Raw genomic sequence first — 12,101 nt, 5'->3', positions numbered from 1 at the left:
CTTAAAGGTTGATGAGAAAACATCCTGGGCTAGCATTAAAGTAAGCTCATGGACTGTTATCATAGTCTTGAGTATTTAGTCTCTTTTTCTCACTTTAGCATCCCTTCATTCCTCTAGAAGTACCAGTTGATGTTGTACTTAAATTACGTTCATCTTTTTTTGTTATTGTTCTGTTTTGTTTCGAAATAGTCTCAACACAGTCTTTTCTATTTAAGAAATCGTGAGGTGTTTTGGAAATTGTAGAAATGCGCATGCTTTTTCTCATTCCTACTTTGTAAAGAGGAACTTTCTTATCAGGAAGGGGATCCCAGGAAGTTGAAATTCCTTTCCTCCTTTCCTGTGCTGCCTTTCAGCTTTGAACAGGTAGATGAAGAAAGGAAAGTTTCACGTGTTTACTGACCCCAGGGTCAATGCTTTTGTTAAATGATATATACCATAACTTTACCAACCATGTGGAGCTTGGGGTATTGTCTTCCTTAAAGTCTTTGGAGCTGAGACAGTGCTGTTCTGAAGATGCCAGACTCTTCCCAGAAAGGAGCTGTTTCAAGGTACTTGGATAAAAGATTTTTACAATAGGCTTTCCCCCCTTTCTCTTTTTTTTGCAGAAATGCCATTGTTGAAAATAGTGTATGTCACAGTTGATTAGAGCAGAGCACCTTTCTTAATTTTAGTAATTTCAAAGCCACATCAATCACAAACACTGTAGCTTAATATTGACAGTCACAGACAGGGATTTAATCTTGATTATGAGGCAAAATCTTCCTGGTCTCTGCTAACAATCTGCTCAACTCTTTCTGGACAGTTCTCATAAAATATATGCCTAATTTTTACCAGAGCATCTGTCTGTAGATGCGTTTTTTTGCTAAATCACTGCTTTGGGTTGAGTCTCAGAACTCAAGTGACTATTCCCTTTTTACAGACGGTGAAACTGAAGTTCTCCATCTCTCTGCTCTGTGGGCTGCAGCGTGGGTGACACAATGACCTCAGGCTGTGTGCTTCCAGGTAAGTTTTTCACTTTGCTGCTCTCTCCCACGAGCCCAGTCTAAAGGTGAAGGCTCAGTTGTAACTGGGATACTCAAAACAGAAGGCCCATTGGTCAAGGCTCCCAAGAGTGATAAGCCATGGAACATGAAACAGCAAGCTCACAGCTCTTTGCAGTCGATAGCACCATCTGAAAACACTTGGAACAATGCGTTCTATGGCTAGGAAATGATACGGAGGAACAATAGTCACTCCAGGTCGTGGTTGAGCGTCTGGAATATTGAATACTGCTGATTCTGCCGGTGCTGTACCTCCTTCAGTACTTCCTTTGTTTGATGGGGGCAATTTCTATCCTCCTACCCAAGTTAAATGTATTTTTGTGATTTGACAGGCTCAAGTGTTAACTCTTCTTGAAATATCTCTATTTGGAGTTACTTATAGATATGGGACAAAAACATTTTCTTCCATACGTGAAGATGAACTTTCCTGCAAAATTATCCAAATACTTTATTTCTCTCACTGGACCATCATTTTAGGAATTTTTCATCGGTGCCAGGTACAGAGTAGGTAGTCATTTGTGCTTATATGCGATGCACTCTGTAGAGGTCTGCATATCTAGATGGGACCTACCGATGCTACTTCTAGCAAAATAAGAATGATACTATACTCATCAGAAGAAGGACTTCATAATAAGTCAAGGGTCAGAAGGGGGTGTAGTACTCTGTTTCTCCCCCGTTTTCTCCAGCCTCCTCTTGCTTCTTGTCCAGTCTGGCTGTGGCATTCAGACAGTTGTTCAGTTCCAGGTTTTGTTTTTAGCTTGAGACTGGCGAGTAACTGTAGAGTTTGAGGTTCTTCTACTCCTGGCTCCTCTTGAGTCCAAGTGTCATTTTCAAGATTGGGTTTCTTGTTTTCTCAGGTAAATTCGTCGGCCTGCCTGCTTAGATTTTGCATAGTTCAGACCTCTATCTGCAGAGATACGAGCCCATGAGATCTGCTAACATGCAAACTGGAGATAAAAGCATTTTTTTAAATGTCTTCCTGCACGCAGGCCTGCTTTATAATAAACTAGAACAGTGCAGGAATTAAGATGTTGTTGAAATGCCTGAGTGTCTCTGCCCTTTTATTACATCCAGGGTGATGAGGTCATGGCTTACTGTTTAGCTTATATGGTGCAATTAAGAGATTCATTTCTTAACGTGATTCATCCCAGGAAGAGTTGACTCAAACGTTTCAGGGGAGAGGCAAGACTCGTATGAGAAGATGTTGGAAAATTATGGTTTTCTTTTAGAAGTTTGAGTTCATTTTTTCATTCTAGGCGAGAATGAGAACTGCACTAAGCCTGTCTCGGATTTCTGAGTAGTAGGGAATTTGATTACTTAATGCCAATAAGGCTAAAGAGATAGTTTTAGTTCTTGGCTTTTTTCCCCTTTTTGGAATGATGGCAAAAATGTGAACTAAATATTTGTTTTATTAAGACATCATTAGATCTTTGTGTGTAGAGATGTTTAAATGAAATAGTATCATATATATATGTTATATATTTATATATATTTTATGTATAATATTTTATTGTGATGTTTATCTGTTGAGCCTTCATCGAACCCTTTTAAATGCAGATTTAAGTCTCTACTGCTGAAAAAGAGGTGTCCTCCCCATTTGGTCAGGGCAGTTCTCAACCATAGTCAAACCCTTCACAAGAATGTGTGAATACAAAAATGTTAAGAAGCACTGGATTAGGCCATCTCTATTCTTTTATGAAAGTCTTATTCATGGGCCTCAGTTCGAGTAACATTTACTGAGGTTTCTTTCTTCCCTCCAGGTCTTCCTTGATTCTGTTTCTTGGCTTGGTTGTTTATCCATGGTTCAGCTTTTAGTGAAAATTAATCAATTCTCTACTGGTCAGTTCAGTACAAGAACCATTCATGGGGGCGCCTGGGTGGCACAGCGGTTAAGCGTCTGCCTTAGGCTCAGGGCGTGATCCCGGCGTTATGGGATCGAGCCCCACATCAGGCTCCTCCGCTATGAGCCTGCTTCTTCCTCTCCCACTCCCCCTGCTTGTGTTCCCTCTCTCACTGGCTGTCTCTATCTCTGTCGAATAAATAAATAAAATCTTTAAAAAAAAAAAAAAAGAACCATTCATGAAAAGCCTACCTTATTTAAGACACTATGCTAGGCACCCAAGATCATCTTTAGAGGGATTAACTAGTGTCTCTATCCTTTAGGAGGAGATGGAAAATTCTACAATAATGCATACAGGTCAGATTGGGAGAAATATTGTAACAAAAGGTTATATGTGCTCTAAGGAGGGAACGATTTATTTTGCCTTGGAATCGAGTAGGGCTTCCTGGAGGTGGTAACATTTGAATTAGTCTTTAGAGCAGAAGCAGGATTTGAAGAGATAAAGCTAGAGGAGAAGTGCAATGTTTTGGACATGTGAAAGCCCATGACATGATTCAGAAAATGAGAAGACTCTGTTCTGGGTAGAGCGTTAACTGTGTGTGAGGAGAAACGACAGGTAAGTGTTGAAGTTTAGAACACTTTCCATTTATTAGCGGCCTTGAATGCCATGTTCAGACATTTGGACTTTATTCTAAAAGAAAACAGAAAACTGGTAAAAGCTTTTGGACTCCATTTATTAGTGGCCTTGAATGCCATGTTCAGACATTTGGACTTTATTCTAAAAGAAAACAGAAAACTGGTAAAAGCTTTTGGACTGAGAGGGTGCTCCACAATTGTAACTGTACCTTAGGAAGGTAACTGTCAGGGATATGACAAATAACTTGGAGTTGAGAAAGCAGGTGGTGACGGGGGACCCATTGGGGGCTATTCTAACAATCCAGGTATAGATGACATGATGTAGGACAGTGATAGTAGAAGCAGAAGTAAGAGAAGAATCCAAGAGACCTACTAAGTCTAGAATTGAATGTGGTGGGTTACATAAATCACAGAAATTTCTACTTTAGGGTGGTTGGTAAATGGAGAAACCATGGACTGAGATAAGGAAATTTAAGAGAGGAAGGTTGAAAGAGAAGACATTAGTGCTTAAATTGGCATTTTAAATACACTTTGAATATACACACGATTTCTTTAGTTTCTTGAAGAACAAACTTGTTATAGCCATTTACTCTCAATTCCCTTGTTAGAAATACACCCTATGTTGCTTTTGCTTTAAGGCCTTAACGCTCTCTGACTCTTCCAAGGAAGAGAAGAAAAGGTATATTTTCTCTCTCTCACTTCTGAATGTATTTCTATTTTCCCTAATCTCAAGGTATTTCTGAAGAGTATCTTGAGCTTTACTCAAGATGGACTCTTTGACCTAACTCCTCTTTCTCTGGCCATACTCTTGAGGATGAAGCAATTTGAAATCCTTGCTAATGCTTATAAGGATTCTCGGAGGTAGACAGAACTGGCTTTTACAAGGCTAGAACTGGAGCCAAACTGGATTCTTGGATCATGCATCTCCTGCCGGTTATGAAGCTGCCAGCTCCATCCCAGTGGGTGGAAATGGACACCAGCCCCCGAGGAAGTGATGGCTGCGCATGGGCGTCTGCTACCTCTGCTGCTCCCTCCCCTCCATGAGGAAGGAAACCGTGGGCTTTCCTGGGCATTTTTCTTGTTCTCTTAACGCAGGGGGGCTGAAGAGTCTTGGACTTTGGAGTTTGGATAGTGAACCTAAGCCTGGAGGGACTTCCAGAGAGCAAACGGTTCCCATCTCTGAGCAGTTGCTACTTTCTTTCTCCACCCCCCTTCCAGTGCTGTACAGTTCATCCCATCTCCAGAATTTCAGAGCACGGTGGAGTACCTGGAGTTCAAAGCCCATGGAAGGCTTTAAGGTGGAGACGCTGAAATGGGAGGGAGTGTACCACTGAGCTTTCTGCCTGTGAACAAAATATGATTTATATAAATATTCAGACTCTTTCCTAAGTTATTTCTTTATCAGATTTGCATGCCACATGTCCAATGACTAGTCCTCTTGAAAGGTGGTGAGGAAGAGTGTTACCGAAATTATAAATATCTACTTCTCATTGATAAAGCTCTTCCAAAGTTTGCAGTATGAATTTGGTTTGCAGTTAAAATTGCCCAAATCCAATATTTAAAAATTCTGGGCAGCAGATTCAGCTCTGAATCTCTAGAAAATAGTGTGTAAAGGGTAGGTCTCTCTAACTAGACTATGAAGTTAAGGGACCATGTGCTTTATGTGCTTAACAACTTCTTCAGGCCATTTTAGGTCCCATTTTCCCATCCAAGAAAACTGAGAATGTTATGCTTTTTTTTTTTTTTTTTTGGTTATGTTGTGGCACAAAATTGCTTCTCTAGTTTCAATTCCCTTGATTATTTCAACAAGAATGGCTAAGATAAAAGAAATCTTCAAAAAGGACATAAATATGAGCCTTTCCTGCTGCTTCTAGCCCAAAAGCATGCATGAAACACTTCCCATATACCCAGCATACTGAAGGGTGCTGTGTGAAATCAAAAAAAGAAGAGCCCGTAGGAGCTCACTGCAAAGTCTCTGAGTGAGGGAAGAGAGGGCTGGAGCAGAGGAAGGGGGAGGCCTCCTCATCAGAATCTCAGGGCTCTGATCCCTTAAAGCCCCATGGGGGAAATGCTCAGAGTAAAAGCCCAGCCTCAGCCCTCCTCAGTCTTTTAGAGATGGAGTAGCAGGGGGGAAGGATGGAGATGAAGTGGCAGACTGGTTTATTTGTGATAGACTGACTGGTTTTAATTCTCCACAGTAGTGGGTTTGAGGGCAGCAATGCAAAGGGCAGCTTCTTCTGATTTTTTTTCTTTTAAATGTTAGCTTCTGAGCAGCTTTCGTGGCAAAATCCTCATCCTTTTCGTGTTTTATAATTCTTCGTGGTATCCCCCCTAAAGGCAGCAGGTAAGTGCTGGGGTCTAGCTCTCCAAGAGGCTGATATTCTCCAGACATGTCCATAGACACTTGTAAGTTGAGAGCCGAGTCCTCTGTCAGACACATTTTCCTTGTCAAATCAAGCCTGCCCCACCTCACTGACACTGATAGTCCTGGGAGCCAGTTCTGATGCCAACCCGTATTGAACTCCTAGATGTGAGTACACTTTTTTGAAGGGCAGCTTGGGCTAAAACTTGACCTTTCCGAGCTTTGGGAGGTGGGCAGGGGAGCAGAATGTTGCCGGGGAGAGAGAGATTTCCCGGTTATTCCTGCAGGGAGTCTGTTTACTTGCCTTCAAGGGTCACGGCCATCTGAATGGGCTTCTCTGGCTCTGCTCTTGGGTTTGGTTTCAGAGGACCCGGTCCTGTGGAATTCCGCTCCCCATCGCCCTCCCCTTACTCTGTTAGGTATGGGACTTTTCTCCCACAGTACAGTTCAAGATTTCCCCAGGAACACAGCAGCGTGCTTGCAAGAACAGCAGTTGGAAAGGCTGTTTTAAGTGGAGTTTACTGTTGTTGTATAAACCTTCATTTAAAATTGACTATAAAATGTTTCGGAACCTGCCAAACACGCATTAAAATATTTTGCTCCATTTATGCCTATGTGTAACATTTGGTTTCTAAAGAGCTTTAATCAAGTAATCTTCAAGTAGGAAGTTATTCATCTTTATTGCCAGTTGGTTCTCAGTGGTGGTCGTGGCAACAATCTTTTTATTGCTTCTGTGTTTAGTTGTTCTTTGACATGATAGAAGTCAGCTGCAGTTCAATGAGCTCACTATTTGTGCAACTTAATTGCTTGCTTCCTTCAATACATACTCAATTTTTCCTTTTATGAGCAGGGCTGTTGGAAAAATTAAGCTTAAGGATATAGCCATCCACTGTTAATTAACCTCCTTCCCAAACACATTAGTAAAATAGGTCAAATAACTGCTGAGTGCTAAGTGTACTGTTCCTAAGGTCCTCCTCAGCTGAGAAGTGAATCCCGTACTAAGTGAACAAAAGTTGGAACTTTGAGCGTTTTCTGGAAGCGGTGACGACATAAGAATAATGCTTTGTAACACAGCATTCCCTGCCGCACCAACTCCTTGAAGTTGATATATTGTTTGACTTTGTCTGGCTCTATCATGGGTTTAGTTTGTTTTATGTTATATCAACTTTAAAAGAAATAAAAGCCCCCTTCTTTTTTTTTTTCTTTCTTTCTAGGTATTGCTTGCTTTCAAAAGAGGATCCCAAATTCAGCTTCCCTTTTAGATAGTGACCGCTGCTGTCATTTTGACTCGCAATTCCGAAAACAATCTGAGTATTTGTGAGGATGTATACGTGTTTGTGAGGAGTATAACAATATGCTCAGTGAGGGAACTTCTCAATTAAAATAGATTTATATAGCGCTCTTATAATGTCTCTCTTGTCAGGGTTATATTCAGATGGAAAATCACTTTAATTGCAGTGGCGAAGGGCTGATTGGAGCTTTGCCAACTTGGCAGAAAATATTTTGAAGTTTATAGACTTAGAAAGAAAAAAAAAGAAAATGTGATAGTTCCTGAATTTGGTAGAAGACAGGAAAATGTTAGGGTCCAGTTTATACTTTTAAAAAGAGCACAGCAAATACAGACAAAATTAAAATGGAATCCTGTACCGGAGCTCAAGTTTGAAGATCCCACTTGTGATACTTACCCTCTCTCTCTAGTTTCCATACTTAGCTTTTAATTAGGAATGCGTAGGGGAGAAAAAAAGAAACCCGCCAACTCTTCACATCAATCTTAAACTGATAAATGCAGAAATTTCTTTTCTTTAAAATTATTACTCAGTTGCAATCTAATTCTTATAGCTATATTTTCTTTAGGTAGAGATCTACATTTCTAAAACCGTCTGCTCTGATAAGATCATTACCAAATAATGGTTGGTTCCAGTACTCTTCCAAGCTTTCAGGGCCTCCCGATTTGGGCGTATTTCTTGCTTTGCACTTACAGTCAGTGAGAAGCATCTTGCAGCACCTTTTTTTCCATGTGATTTCAGGATATCTATGACACAGAATGATGTCGAAATGTTAACCTTTGGGCGTCTTGTTTTGCCTACCTGCTGGAGGGATAATGATCCTTTGCCAGTCTAGACCCCAGGGGATTGTTAGGAAACTTGATGAGCTAATGCTTTCGGGAGCCTTGAAACAAAAAATGTTTTCCCTGTGTGTTACTTTGTCCCCCTGTAAAGCTTGCAAGAATGACCTCATTCATATTCATTAGTTGTGGGTGCTAAAGGTTATCCTCTCTTATCTTTTGCCCTGCTAAGTCCTGAGATGCAAATGGCAGATTGTTGACACAGGGGAAATAGTCGAACCATCTGAAAGGTTGAGTGTGGGAGGAGGGGCATTGCATTCACACATGCATGTAGGTACTTTAGTCTCTATCATTTGTGTGGATGGCTCACAGATTCCAGATTGCGGGTCGGGGGGGGGGTGCTGTAACTTTTGGTGGAGATGGAACTGCTATGAATCAAAGTCAAGGGACTGAGTTTAATCTTTTATTCCTATCTAACCAATTATGATGGCAAATCTCGTATCTTTTAAAAGTAGAAGACACTCTTCCGTAAGAAAGGGAGAAAGTCGAAGTCCAGAATTGGTGGCTACAAGAAAGTATAGAATCTTGAAAAATTCTGAGGCCTTTGGTCTAATATTCTAAAAAACATTCTCACACAGAGCCCTGTCATCAATCTGCATGAAGCAAATTTGCAAATACTAGGTTTAACTTTTTAAATATTGCCTTTAGAAGAGCAGACCTTTGCCTCAGGAGAACATGTTGGGTCATGTTAAGCTTCTGTGAATTGGTATCTTGCTCATCTTATAGATTCTTTTATTATTTCTTAAGGGTATGTTCCTTATTTCTTAAGGGTATGTTTTGTAGCCATCGTTGATTGACTTGAATTAAGCAAATCCCTGAAGGGAGAGCGGGGAGCCATCGAGATACTTCCTACAATCGGCAGGTGGCGCTGTGGACACTACAGTGGTGAAGAAATTGGCATTTAGGAGGCAAAGATGCAAGGGGGAAAGCCTGGATGATGAGACGATTTGAGCTCCTCTTCGGCTCTTAGGGAGGTTCACAGGGCATCTCAGAAAGCCATAAACCAGTTCTGAATGTGGGAAGCTGCATGGATTAGCTTATAAGAACACTCTCTCTGATTTTTAAAGTCTGCTTTCAACCTGCATCAGTTGATAACCTGTTTCAATTCTACATATACGTAGAAACTTGAAGGGAGGATTTTTAAGGGATTTAGAAATCAATATTTACTCATATTCTAAAACTGCTGAATGTGAACTAGGATCTCAAGCCTGGTGTGTTTATAATACAAAACTACATTTCATGCTCACAATATTATCCATTAGGGAAACATGATGATGATGATTAGTGTGATTTATTTAGTTATATTAAAGAGGTAGTGAGGACATTTTCCTGCCATCCATTATCTTCTGCATTCTCAGTTATCTATGACTCTTCTTTTCTTTAAAAGTTTATTTGAAAGAGATTTCTGTAAAAGACACTTTGTGGGTAAATTTTTGCTTCTCTGGAAGTGCTGCATTTAGGTGGTCAAGTTGAATAAAGAGATAGCAACAATTACCTCCAAGTGAAGCGTTCCTGAGGTAGCAGGAACTTTCTCAGGCTCTCTTGTGAAGGTAGACATTTTTCCTGAGACATCAGGAGGGAACTCCTTTTGTAGATCAGAACAGAGACAGATGGAGGTCCTGGGGAGGATATGTAATTTCTCTCAATAAATGTTTCCTAAGCTGAGGCCTCTTGGGAACACTGCCTTTTTACCAGAAATGTGGACTTTTCTCCCTGATGAATTTCTGCTCTCTGGAGCAGCTATTTGGAAGACTTTTCCTCTCTGCCTCCAGGGCTAGAAAGCATGGATGTCCTAATGGTGACAGAGCCCATCTTCCAAAGGCGACGGCTGAGGGAGCTGTAAATGTATGGACGCCAGTCCAGAAGTCAGTGTTAGATGGATCACCACGTCCTACTTGAGGACAAGAAACCAGGGGTGGAGGTGGGGAGAGGAACAAGAAAGTTGATTTAGGACAACATAGCAGCAATCAGGATCTGAGAGTGGGAGGACAGGATTTTAGGGGCGAGCTTCAGTCGTCTCCCAACTCGCACCCAAGTCTAGAACCTCACATGTCCCAGTCTACCCAATCCAATGGGAGCTGAGGCAGGCAGCTGGCTGAGTTGCCAAGGGAGGATGCTGAGAGTGGTCTCTCCACGTGACTGGAAAGTCTGACCAACTAAGGGGACCTGGGAATGGAAACCAGTTTACTGTACATTCAGAAACAGGGATATTTCTGATTCACCAGGGCAGGCTCCTCTCTTATTTCTTGGAACAGATTGCTCTCCTCTGAGCCTGAGCCTGGGCAGTGCTTGAGCAGCAACGAGGAGCATAAGTTTCCTGTCACTTCCTCTTTGGCAGGTTGTGTCTGCAGACACTGGCTCCCATACCCCATAATTACTTTTTCACATTTTTTAATATAGTAACACATGGTTGGGCTTGTGGTGGGGGAACCAAGTGATGCCTCCGGGCCATGAACACTATAAATAACTTCAGGGATTGTTTTATATGGTTAGGGAAGGAAGCAGTTTCTTTCTTAAGAAATAGCTCCAAGCAAAGAAGCAGGGTTTAGGAACAAATAACTTTTCTTTTCGGGAGCCCCTTTGCCTTTCGTATTTCTCTATAGATCAGAAATCTTCTTGGTAATTTGTTTTCTCACCGGGTTGTGACACCAGTTTTTAATCTGAGTGGTTATTGCAGCCATCTTGTCGTTTAGGGAAACGTGCATTTGTTTTGTTTGTGAATGTGACACTGAAAGCGATCAAGTCCATTCTCTAGGGTTAGCTTCTGACTGTGAACTCCCTGACAGGCAGCCCCATGCAGGTGTGTGTGCTGAGTGAAGACCTGTGTTGTTGGAAGGGACTACAGTAAGCAATCTAAGATAATTCTTCATGACTGCAACAAAATTTCTAAATCATCCAAGGCAGAGCAAACTTAGAGCTTCCTGGGAATAGAAATGTTGGACATTTGTTGTGGAGTTTAGTTATTGATCATTTTTCATTGGCAAGAAGTTCTTCCTTTCATTTAATCTTTCAATGTATTTTAAATTTTTTGCTTCTTATTTATTGCATGGAAGTTGACAACAGCTGATTAAGATTGCCTTTCAATAACTGCCCTTTATACGTTTCAATGGCCTGGTCTCTAAACTTGCACATAATTTAATAATTAACACTTAAATAAGGTAAACCTTATTTTTATTAAGTGGAAATCTAATAGAAAAATTTCTACGTATAGAAGAAATATTCCAAAAACACTCTGTAGATTTCACTACAGTGTCTATGCTTTAGCTCAACTTATATTTGTATAAATTTGATTTGTACAGTTCCCTTCTAAAGCAGAGCAAGTACTTTGGATTATCTTTGCATTATACATAATGTCTTTTTGTAATATATTTACATTACAGAGAGGCAAAGATAGTAGCCCAGTAGAGGAGATATAGAAGCTACAACTGGGGTGCTTGGCGGGCTCAGTCCGTAGAGTATGGGACTCTTGATCTCAGGGTCGTGAGTTCAAGCCCCATGTTGGGCGTGGAGCCTACCTAAAAAACAAAACGAAACGAAACAAACCCACAAGTGTCTTAGGCATTAAAATAGTTTGTTTTACAAATTCATTCACTGAAGTAAAACTATATGGGCAAATGGAGTTGCTTTTCCCTCTTGGATCCTGCATCAGTATTGTATAGTCAGTCTGGGAGCAGGGACAAATATTGCAGTGAGAGGCAAGTCTGTGGGACGGGGCAAGGGGCAATGGGACCCATTCCCAGGGGGAAGCATGAGGAAAACCAAAGTCCATATCCTTCACTCTTTTGGGACAGTATTTGCTAAGCTCTATGGCACTGTGCTCCAGGTTTGCAGTGTGACAAGCAAAAATGGAAATTTCGCCTTCTTGCAAAAAGAAACTTCGTTTTACTTCTCTCCTGAAAAGGTATTCTTCGAGACGGTGGTTCCCTCATCAGAGGGCTCGAGCTGGAGGGCCCCTGGCTGGTGTGCACACCTAGTGCTGTGGTGTTTGCATGTCTGATGAGTCACAGAGACTGTGATTGGATTGTCATCTTCAGTAAATGATGCTGTTTGATGCTTTTCTTTTCCAGACTTCTCTAGTGCTGCGAATCTGACAGAGCG

General features: G+C 41.2%; 1 long non-coding RNA gene across 1 annotated transcript in view; it reads left to right on the top strand.

The window, feature by feature from the left end:
* The window catches only part of LOC103672993, a 324,581-nt gene that overhangs the window by 158,954 nt on the left and 153,526 nt on the right, over window positions 1-12,101 (top strand). Inside the window, exon 3 of the long non-coding RNA XR_571277.2 lies at window positions 920-1,002. This is a non-coding gene — a long non-coding RNA (uncharacterized LOC103672993). The remainder of the gene's footprint in view (window positions 1-919; window positions 1,003-12,101) is intronic.

Source organism: Ursus maritimus, unplaced genomic scaffold (assembly GCF_017311325.1).
Source record: "Ursus maritimus isolate PB19 unplaced genomic scaffold, ASM1731132v1 scaffold_25, whole genome shotgun sequence".
Lineage (NCBI taxonomy): Eukaryota > Metazoa > Chordata > Mammalia > Carnivora > Ursidae > Ursus > Ursus maritimus.
The sequence above is the reverse complement of the archived record's forward strand: the minus strand, read 5'-3'. Positions and strand labels throughout refer to the sequence as shown.